Source organism: Schistocerca cancellata, chromosome 2, assembly GCF_023864275.1.
Source record: "Schistocerca cancellata isolate TAMUIC-IGC-003103 chromosome 2, iqSchCanc2.1, whole genome shotgun sequence".
NCBI lineage: Eukaryota > Metazoa > Arthropoda > Insecta > Orthoptera > Acrididae > Schistocerca > Schistocerca cancellata.
In genome coordinates, this window is record NC_064627.1 from 756,294,622 (window position 1) to 756,306,409 (window position 11,788).

Genomic DNA, 11,788 nt, shown 5'->3' on the forward strand with positions numbered 1-11,788 from the left:
GTAATCAATATTACTCAACGTGTATGTGATAATTCACCAATTTCTTTGTTGAAGCTTGATAGACTCCCTGAAGAGCAACCTCCACGACTGGGAGGTTCGAGTATGACGCACACACTATTGCAACTCGTTTCTTTTGGATTTACGGCACACTCCAGAAGATTCCCTGATAATAAAAAGTACTACTTTAAAAAAATGACCTTCGCCGTACTTGAAACAGAACTTCTTAAGCATTTCTTTGGGTGTCGTCTGAAGGCAGTGTGTTGCAGGCGTCTGCCGTTGGCAGCGCCACCGGTCGCGCCAGAAGGCGTCCCCGACGGTGTCTCCGCGCTACTGTAGCAGCCCCTGGGAAACAGTTTTCGCTTCTTCTCTGCCTTTATTCAACAGTTTTCCGGTGGTAGTGGGAAGGGGGGGGGGAGAGGGCAGAGGACACGAAGTAATTACGCAGCCGCGGGCACAGGGAGCAGCTTCTGCTGTTAAACAGGGCGGCGTGGGGAGAGGGGTGCACCGGCTCCGCCCTGTTCATCTCGTTTCCTTGAAACTTCTCCCACTGCCAAGTCGCTCATCCGTTGAAATTAGTCTAACGACAAGCAAATGAGTTCGACACAAAGAACTTTGTCCTCAGATTGTGCCTGCAGGTAATAGCGGGAGAGCTAAACAATTTTCCCGAGAAAGTCACAGACAGGCCGACTGTATTTTTCTCCAGGCTTCGCCCGATTCATGATTGTGTGTAACATCGTTAAAATTGAATATTTTTGGACTGATAGAAATAAAATTACACAATTTCTGTGCTTTTCACGGAAAAATAAAGCGGTAAGCTACCTACAATATATGTGGATGAACTTTGGGTATTGTGGAATAACTTGATCTCTTATCCGTTGTGTGGGATTCCCAAGCGGGAGACGCATGAAGTACTGCAAACTGTTCCCGTGATGTTCTGTAGTTACTTTAGTTCGTCTACAGACACCGTGTGAGTTACAGTGCAAAAGCATTATTTTCGTAGTTATACAAAATTTTGCAGTTTTCAAAAATATACAACAATGCTGCAAAATTTACAGTAACTAAGCAATTTATTAAGTAAAACAGTAGTAGATCGTTATGTGTTGCTGGATTTTTCGTATGGCTACAGCTGGTTCTGTGGTTACGTATGTTGTGAAGACTAAAATTGCACTTCGGATAATATGGAATACTTGGTATTCCTTGACTGTGCAGGTGCTGAGTGCGAAAATTACATTTGTGACTTCTGCAGATACATTAACCACCTCTAGTACGTAAACAAATTGTTTGACAACTATGTTTTGAAGTTAATGAACTGTACAGATTTTTTAACGAATCAGATTATTCTTCTGTTAGTGATTAGTAATTATATGAAGAGTTCAAATCAAGGGGAATTTCAGAATTGTATTTTGTGTGAGTTAAATACGTTTTTGCATCATTAGCTGCATTTTTACCACCCAGTCTCAAATTTCCTGACTATCCTGTATCAACTTCCAAGTACAACTTCCTCTTAAATTTTTTTTCGGATGTTCGTTTTTTAAATATTATAAACAGCAATATAAATACTTTACCAAATAGCTGAAGAGTGCTTGAAAGGTAAGAAAGAGTTCAACATAGAGATAGAACTACAAAAGTCAACGGTATTCCATAATACGCGAACTTATTCTACCTAGTGAAATCTATCTCTGAAATCTGTAAAGACACCGGACAGATACACATACATACTTTTTCTTCTAGAGCATTCATTAGGCGGCAGCTACTGCAAGTTGTTCAAGTTCTCTACGCCGTGAGGCTTTACGGTATTATAGTAAAGCCATCAATTGCTAGCAACTTTTATTCTTTTGTTTTTATCGTGAGTGTAGCCACTGGTCTGATGCGACCTAGTAAGACATCCTCTCCTGCTCCAACTTCTTCATCTCAAGAGCAGCACGTCCACCGTCATTCCTTATTTGTGGGCTATATTTCAGCCCCTCTCTTCCCCTACAGTATTTGCCGTCTGCAATTTCCTGTAGTACCACTAACTTCATCTTGTCGTAAACACGCCTTAAAACATGTGTCGTCGTCCTACCCTGCCTCTCTTTAGGTGTTTCACACATTCATTTCCCTACCGATTCTCTAGGAAACCACTACGTTTTTCACAATGCAAGGTTTAAGTTTTTAAGTAAAAGGAAGTCGTGCCAAGAGGAGCCCTTACATACCATGGATTGACTATTGTTTTAATTTTGGAATTAATCAACACTCTCAATAGCTTTGGGGCGCGTCAGCCGTGAAGTGCAACCACACCATCCCGTCCAGTTGCAACATCGCCCACTTTATTGTCAATAAGACATCAGCTTGAGGAGGATACAAATCTACCATACAGGCAGAGAATAACATATAAGCTAGTGCCGTCTGATGCTGTCTCAGACCTAATCAACCGGGTGAAATAACTTTCCTGAAAAGATTCTTTCTGTTTTAAGTATGACTGAGAAATTGCTTATGTATTTAATTCCGGGATACGGCTGAGTTGGGTAGTAAGTGAAAATTGGAAACTATAGGTATTTATTGATGTTGCAGGAATCCATTACCCTATACCACATTTTTATGTATAAAAATTAGAACACACATTTTAGTAACGAAACTCACTGATTTAAAACAACTCTACCTTACAATTCTTAGCTAATGGGAAACGCATCGGAAAGAAAGGTCTGCGCTAAGGACTTGTATGAAGTAAATGAAGCACATCTACATCTACATGACTACTCTGCAATTCACATTTAAGTGCTTGGCAGAGGGTTCGTCGAACCACAATCATACTATCTCTCTACGATTCCACTCCCGAACAGCGCGCGGGATAAACGAACACCTAAACCTTTCTGTTCGAGCTCTGATTTCTCTTATTTTATTTTGATGATCATTCCTACCTATGTAGGTTGGGCTCAACAAAATATTTTCGCATTCGGAAGAGAAAGTTGGTGACTGAAATTTCGTAAGTAGATCTCGCCGCGACGAAAAACGTCTTTGCTTTAATGACCTCCATCCCAATTCGCGTATCATATCTGCCACACTCTCTCCCCTACTACGTGATAATACAAAACGAGCTGCCCTTTTTTGCACCCTTTCGATGTCCTCCGTCAATCCCACCTGCTAAGGATCCCACACCGCGCAGCAATATTCTAACAGAGGACGAACGAGTGTAGTGTAAGCTGTCTCTTTAGTGGACTTGTTGCATCTTCTAAGTGTCCTGCCTATGAAACACAACCTTTGGCTCGCCTTCCCCTCAATATTATCTATGTGGTCTTTCCAACTGAAGTTGTTCGTAATTTTAACACCCAGGTACTTAGTTGAATTGACAGCCTTGAGAATTGTACTATTTATCGAGTAATCGAATTCCAACGGATTTCTTTTGGAACTCATGTGGATCACCTCACACTTTTCGTTATTTAGCGTCAACTGCCACCTGCCACACCATACAGCAATCTTTTCTAAATCGCTTTGCAACTGACACTGGTCTTCGGATGACGTTACTAGACGGTAAATTACAGCATCATCTGCGAACAACCTAAGAGAACTGCTCAGATTGTCACCCAGGTCATTTATATAGATCAGGAACAACAGAGGTCCCAGGACGCTTCCCTGGGGAACACCTGATATCACTTCAGTTTTACTCGATGATTTGCCGTCTATTACTACGAACTGCGACCTTCCTGACAGGAAATCACGAATCCAGTCGCACAACTGAGACGATACCCCATAGGCCCGCAGCTTGATTAGATGTCGCTAGTGAGGAACGGTGTCAAAAGCTTTCCGGAAATCTAGAAATACGGAATCAACTTGAGATCCCCTGTCGATAACGGCCATTACTTCGTGCGAATAAAGAGCTAGCTGCGTTGCACAAGAACGATGTTTTATGAAACCACGCTGATTACGTATCAGTACATCGTTCCCTTCGTGGTGATTCATAATGTTTGAATACAGTATATGCTCCAAAACCCTACTGCAAACCGACGTCAATGATATAGGTCTGTAGTTCGATGGATTACTCCTAATACCCTTCTTAAACACTGGTGCGACCTGCGGAATTTTCCAATCTGTGGGTACAGATCTATCGGTGAGAAAGCGGTTGTATATGATAGCTAAGTAGGGAGCTATTGTATCAGCGTAATGTGAAAGGAACCTAATCGGTATACAATCTGGACCTGAAGACTTGCCCGTATCAAGCGATTTGAGTTGTTTCGCAACCCCTAAGGTATCTACTTCTAAGAAACTCATGCTAGCAGCTGTTCGTGTTTCAAATTCTGGAATATTCCATTCGTCTTCTCTGGTGAAGGAATTTCGGAAAACTGCGTTCAATAACTCCGTTTTAGCGGCACAGTCGTCGGTAACAGTACCATCGGCACTGCGCAGCGAAGGTATTGACTGCGTCTTGCCGCTTGTGTACTTTACATAAGGCCAGAATTTCTTCGGATTTTCTACCAAATTTCGAGACAATGTTTCGTTGTGGAACCTATTAAAGGCATCTCGCATTGAAGTCCGTGCCAAATTTCGCGCGTCTGTAAATTTTAGCCAATCTTCGGGATTGGTATACGAATGTTATAAAACTCTCGTTTATACAGCGTCCGTCGGGGAAACGACTCGTTGTTATAATAAGTCAACAAGAAAAGTTATGAAGCTGCTGCACGCGCAGTGAGTTCATTAGTACAATATTAGAAAACGTAGCCCATCGATAAAGTCGAATACAAGTAAGTATAGAACAAAGGATAGTAAACGAACTCTCTTGAGGCGCAGTCTACATGCATTCTCAGACAAAGAAACACCCATGACTTTATCAATTAAATCCGCAATTTTTACTATAACAGCAAAGAAAATCCTTTATACTGATCCATTGCAGCGTGTGGAAGGATAACACAAATTAATTTATGAAATGAGTTGGAATGTTAATAGCCGATGCGTTTCATCCTTATGAGTACAGCTACATTCAATATTATAAGAAATGTTTTATATATAGCCATTGGTTCTTCTGTAGCATATACACTGACGGAAAGAAACCGCTCACCAAAAAATAATTAATGTACAGTAACGAAATTTCATGAAAACATTTGTCTAGGTAATATATTTAAGTGGGTAACATTCCAAGATCACAGGTTCGTGTAAGAGCGAGATAAGCCATCGTCAGAGTGAAATGCTAGTATTTTAATTACCAATGTAACCGCCACAATGTTTCATGCAGGCACGCAAAACGTACATGCATTTTGTTGTACAAATGCCGGACGTCAGTTTGTGGGGTGCCTGTTGCACGTGGTTGGTCAGCACAGGGACGGTTACTGCTATGTCTGGATGACGCTGGAGTTGTTATCCGATGATGTCACGTAAGTGCTCAGTTGAAGATAGATCTGATGATTTAGCATGCCAAGGGAACATGTCGACACTCTGCAGAACATGACTGGTGACAACAGAGGTATATGGGGACCATTATTCTGTTGTGAGACACTCTCTGGAACGCTTTTCTCGAGTGGCAGCACAACAGATCGAATCACCAGACTGACGTACAAATTCAGTCAGCGTGCGTCGGATAACCACGAGAGTGCTACTGCGCCGGCCACGGTGGTCTAGCGGTTCTGGCGCTGCAGTCCGGAACCGCGGGACTGCTACGGTCGCAGGTTCGAATCCTGCCTCGGGCATGGGTGTGTGTGATGTCCTTAGGTTAGGTAGGTTTAAGTAGTTCTAAGTTCTAGGGGACTTATGACCTAAGATGTTGAGTCCCATAGTGCTCAGAGCCATTTGAGCCATTTTGAGTGCTACCGCTATCATACGACATCGCACTCCAGACCACAACTCCAGGTGTAAGTCCAGTGTGTCTGGCACGCACACAGGTTGGTTGCAGGCCATCAACTGGCCTCCTAACCAACACACGGCACAGAGGCAGAACCAGCTTTCGTGAGAAAACGCAACAGACCTCCACCCTGCTTTCCTATGAACACTAACCTTGCACCACTGAAGTCTCAAATGGCGGTGGTTTGGCACCATTGGAAAGCACGCTAGGCGTCGTCTGTCTCCGAGTAATCGATTTATAACAGGTCGTTGCGTCCCTATGGTACCAACTGCTGTTAAAATTGCTGCTGCATCATGATGCGCCAGAGCCATACGCCGAGTCTGGTCTTCCCTCTCGGTAGCACCACGTGGCCGTCCGGATCCAAGTTGTCTTGTTACCGTACATTCTCGTGACCGCCGCTGTCAACAATTATGTACCGTGGCTACATTCCTGCCAATACTTTCTGCAGTATCGCAGAAGGAGCATTCAGCTTCTCGTAGCCCTATTATACGACCTTGTTCTAACCCAATGAGGTGTTGATAGTGGCGTCGTTGTCGCCTTAAAGGCATTCTCGATTAACATCAAATCACCACGTCCAATCTCAAGGGCAACAAACGATCACAACCGTTAAGGAGTGATTGTTCAAAGCAAACCTGATTTGCATCCTCTAAATGGCACTGCTAACGCGACTCTAATGCGACTGCCACCAAATCTGAATATAAATCGTGTTTTAGATGTAGAAACACGATTACCAACTTTCGTTCATGTCGCACAACTACTTTTTGGTGTTGCGATTTTTTTCTTTCAGTGTAGTTTCAACGATTGAGAAACATACTGCAGTTTGACATAGACTTTGCACAAGGGTTAGATTATAAATTTGTATCGTCTGTACGACTTTTTAAACACGGATAGATATGCGTGGAAATGAACCACTGTTAAAACCCATGCTAAACGAAGAAGGGCCTGCTAGGAAATATTGAGACGGACGGATGTAACGGGGATATTTGGATAGAAAAGGCAGCTGCGATGAATCAGCCTCCGCGATTTATTCTGCAGATAATGAAGCGACCGAAGCGAAACATGCCTGTTACAGTCGAAACAGCACGGGATGCCCACAGTTCCTCAGGTGAGCAGTGACACGTTTAGACAGCTTACGAAAAGTAGCATTACAGCAAAATGAAGGTAAGATGGACAGATCGAGTAAGGAACGAATACGTCCTGCGACTAGACAACGAGGTAAAAATGTGTGGTGTAGGACAAATAATGAAATGAAGAGGTGAAATGGCTGGACATCTGTTATGAAATGAGTCGTTTCTCAAAACCGTTGTTGAAAGGATGGTGGAAAGATGCAAACGCACGGGACGACCTAGATATGAGTAAACAAGGTAGAGTTTTGCTGTAGGACGCAGCTGTTGTGCGGAATTGAAGACGGTAACCGGCGTCTGTCAGGACAGGAGGAGCGCAACATTCCAACATTAAGCTTGATGAAAGAGGCAACAGAAGACACCTTCGCAACGGAACTTTTAATAGAAAAACAGCATTTATGTCGAACCGAAAATTAACCAAATCGCTCATGCTTAATCATTCTTAACAAGTGAAACAGAACTTACCATATATGTATGTAGTATTTATTTAGTCAGCAGTCATTTATTCTGTTCCCTAAGTTGTTGTACATTTAAACGCAGAAAATGTTACAGCGAGTATTTAATGAAGACAGTAGGGTGAGCGACAGAACGCATTATTACTGATTTGAATATTTTTTTGTGCTCCTCGATTAGCATAGAGGGTGAATTATCTGTGTTGTATTGAGGTATTTTTACTTTACTGCATTGCTCTGACATGGAGTGTAGAATTTTAATTTAATTATGAGGTGTGCAGTTTCTGTTAACCACCTGTTCTGTAGGTTGTTAGTCCACCCTTGGGTCGCAATACAGCAGAGATTCTACGTGGCATGAAATCAGACAAGTCTTCTGTATGTTTCCGGAGGAATACGGAACAGATCCCCTCGCAGTTCACCTAATTACTACAGCAGTTGGTTTGTGGAGACGGAGCTTGAGCCCGATAGCGTCTCAGATGTATCGCATTGGGTCCGCATTATACAAATTTGGTGCTCAAGACATGAAACTGAGTTGACTATTCGTAAGAGGTGACACCGTCGGGTGAACGGAATGGGACTATCTGTAACATTCGGCAAAAATTTTTGTCTTGATCGCAATAAAAAGGTAATAAAATCCCAATTTTCTTATAACCTGCTTCGCTTAACTATCATGATCCTCACACCACGGTAGACGATTCTGGGGTTGCCTTAGGAGTGTGTGGTTCACGTGGAGACCGGAGGTGCGAGGGCAGTGACAGTGACACCGGGTAGGTGAAACAGTTCGCTCGGAATGGGGCTGCTGGGTTGGAACCTGGCGGCCAGGGGAGTAGTGCGCCGGCAGTTGATGGCAGGTACAAATTCGGCAGTTAACAGTCATCGGCTCTCAACATAGCAGCAATACCTGGAAGGGACTATCACGCAGGTTCATGGATTGCGAACCATTATTACCTCGATTGCGGCCGCCTGTAAACCTTTGGACATGTGTGGTGCATACTGAGGGAAGGAGCGTGCTGTTGTATTTCAGCGACCGATCGGACCTGGAGACGGACGGCGGACCGACACTGAGTTGAAGTTGTGTATAGATTCCACGCTGTCCTTCCCGAATCGTTGTACAGACATGTCTGGTGAGCCACCGATTTCATTTAGTCCTGAGCATCAGGAGTAATAATAGCTAACATTGCCATTTCCTGTACCTGAAATGTGACTGTTTAGCTCGGTAGTTTTCTTGTTGTTTGTTCGAGGTTTGTGTCCGGTTTCATATCAGACTACTAGTTACTGATCACGCTTCTGTCTTTGGGCAGGAAAGTTGCTTATGCGTTTCTTTCTTTCTTTATTTAATGTTCTAATCTGAGTGTTATTTGCGAAGTTCGGACTCAACTACCTAGCTGATTGCTGTAAGGCATCGGATTTGCGGCAGCGCGCATTTTTACAGTGTGGTCCATCTGAAGCTTCGGGTGAGATTATCTCGAAAATTATACGTCGGGTAAAAGTAGTGGGTAAGACAAGTTCGTAAGCTCAAATGGGGACATCAAATGATACTACACATGACCCCCAGCCCCCACCCACTTGGGTGAGGAGGGGGCAACTTTTAAATCTTAAATGGAAACACCCATTTTTTTATTGCAGATTCGGATTCTCCATAAAAAAGTAATCAAGTTTTGTCTGAAACATTTTTCGAACAATTGACAGATTTTAACCTTTTAATGTTCGGATAATAAGTTGCCGTCTCTTTAATCTAAGAATAGATGATCAATGCAGCTAGCCGCTATCTCTGTGTAATGTCTTGTCTGAATAGACGTGTATCTGTTGTCTGTAAGATCCCTTCACCTTCATACATAAGTCTACACAGTAAAGTAAGGCCCTCCCAGTTCTTGACTGATCCGTGATAATACAGGCGAAAAATTAGACTAATGGAGGATTATTAGTATTATCTCCGTTTTCATTCGCTATCTCTCTTTCTCTCCTTTATTTATGTATAGTTTTTAATATAAGATTTCATTACGTGATATAGTGATAAAAAGAATCAGTCAAATAGAATCTTTGGTGGAGTCCTTCGTCTTGGTAATTAGCGGCTGGCTTGCTGTAAGAGATCTTTACATTTATTATTACTGTTAAACACTGCAGTCAGTTGGGAGAATCAATCGTTTGGACAATTTGTTCCTGTTAGGAAAGATTGCGAATTCCAGATGTGTACGAAGCCTTTTTGGACGATTTAGCACAGACTCAGTGATTGCAGGCTCTCTTCGACACAGCTGAAACTTCCCCACTAATTACAGGGCCAACGTGATCAACAAATGATTCAGAAAAAACTCATTCGTTCATTCACTCCAGAACAAAAGAGTCACAAACCTTATTTATGGAGGAAATCGTGTATTAAATCCATCTCCATTACATATCCAGATCTCCGGTGATTCCACGCCTTAATTATTTTCCTTTTACAATCTCTTTCTCTTCAAAACAAACCGCTAGCGGCACACATGTATATTGGCTCGCTTTAGCGAGAAGAAAAGCAGAATATGTATCTCTCAGAAACACGTCAATCCCTCAACAGATACTCCAGAAGCTGTCCTAGTAACCCACTCTAACAACCATGGAGAATGCATATATGCATCTCTGTTATTTCAAAGAATAAATGCACTTTGGCGTCGATGAGTTGTCGCCGCATATATTACGAGAAAATCAGATCAGATAACTTTTCCAAAGTGAATGAATGTGGATGGTTTGATTGAAAATGATTAATTGGTGTGTGGTAGAGGGTATTTGCTGTGGGGACATTACAAAATGACGCTGAAATCGCAAAAAATTAAAATGGGGGAAGAACTCCGATTTATTTAAAATGATCCGAGAATGACGCATCACATCGATACAAAATGTGCACCAATTCTTTCATTATGCCAAATTAAGCTATTTTTTCACAAAATGTATCCTACCCCCCACAGTTTTTGATGGAAGGAGGCGGAATGGTATTCAAAATCTCGTTAGGGAACTCTACACATTCCATTACTAACCCGATATCCTGAGCCATAGTTCACAGTTTAGCCACGGTAGCGCTCCTGTCTGTGATGAAGCGTCAAGAGTAACAGCTGCCATGGTCTCCGAGCTGACAGTCCATGCTGCTGCAAACGTCGTCGAACTGTTCGTACAGATGGTTGTTTTGCAAACGTCCCCATCTGTTGACTCAGGGATAGAGACGTGGCTGCACAATCCGTTACAGCCATGCGGATAAGATGCCTGTCATCTCGTCTTCTAGTGATACGAGGCCGTTGGGATCCAGCACGGCGTTCCGTGTTACCCTCCTGAACCCACCAATTCCATATTCTGCTAACAGTCACTGGATCTCGACCAACGCGAGCAGCAGTGTCGCGATACGACGAACCGCAATCACGATAGGCTGCGACGAACCGCAATCACGATAGGCTGCGATGGTGTACTCGACGACGAACCTTAGTGCACGAATGGCAAAATGTCATTTTTTCCGATGAATCCAGGTTCTGTTTTTAGCATCATGATGGTCGCATCCGTGTTTGGCGACATCACGGTGAACGCACATTGGAAGCGTGTATTCGTCTTCGCCATACTGGTGTATCACCCGGCGTGATGGTATGGGGTGCCATTGGTTACACGTCTCGGTCACCTCTTGTTCGCATTGACGGCACTTAGAACAGTGGACGTTACATTTCAGATGTGTTACGACCCGTGGCTCTACCTTTCATTCGATCCCTGCGAAACCCTACATTTCAGCAGGATAATGCACGACTGCATGTTGCAGCTCCTGTATGGGCCTTTATGGATACAGAGAATGTTCGACTGCTGCCCTGGCCAGCACATTCTTCAGATCTCCCACCAATTGAAAACTTCTATTCAATGGTGGCCGAGCAACTGGCTCGTCACAATACGCCAGTCGCTACTCTTGATGAATTGTGGTATCGTGTTGAAGCTGTACCTGTACACGCCATCCAAGCTCGTATCAAGGCCGTTATTACGGCCAGAGGTGGTTATTCTGGGTACTGATTTTTCAGGATCTATGCACCCAAATTGCGTGAAAATGTAGTCACATGTCAGTTCTCGTATATTTGTCCAATGAATACCCGTTTATCATCTGCATTTCTTCTTGGTGTAGCAATTTGAGTGGCCAGTAGTGTATTTCTTGCAGAACCTCTAGCTGAACATTCAGTTTCCACACTTCTGTCTTCATGACTTTCATCGCTTGTTTCCTTCAAGAAATTCAGAGGTGGAAAAATGAATTCGGCTTCACTTTCGCACTGTTCCTATTCTGTATTCACTTTAAAATTCGTTGACGCTATCTGATCATTACTTCCCAAACCGTCCTCAGACCATTTTAAAACAGTACCTCAATGTCAGGGTCCGTAACACGAACATCAGACGTAGATCTGGCTACTGAATTC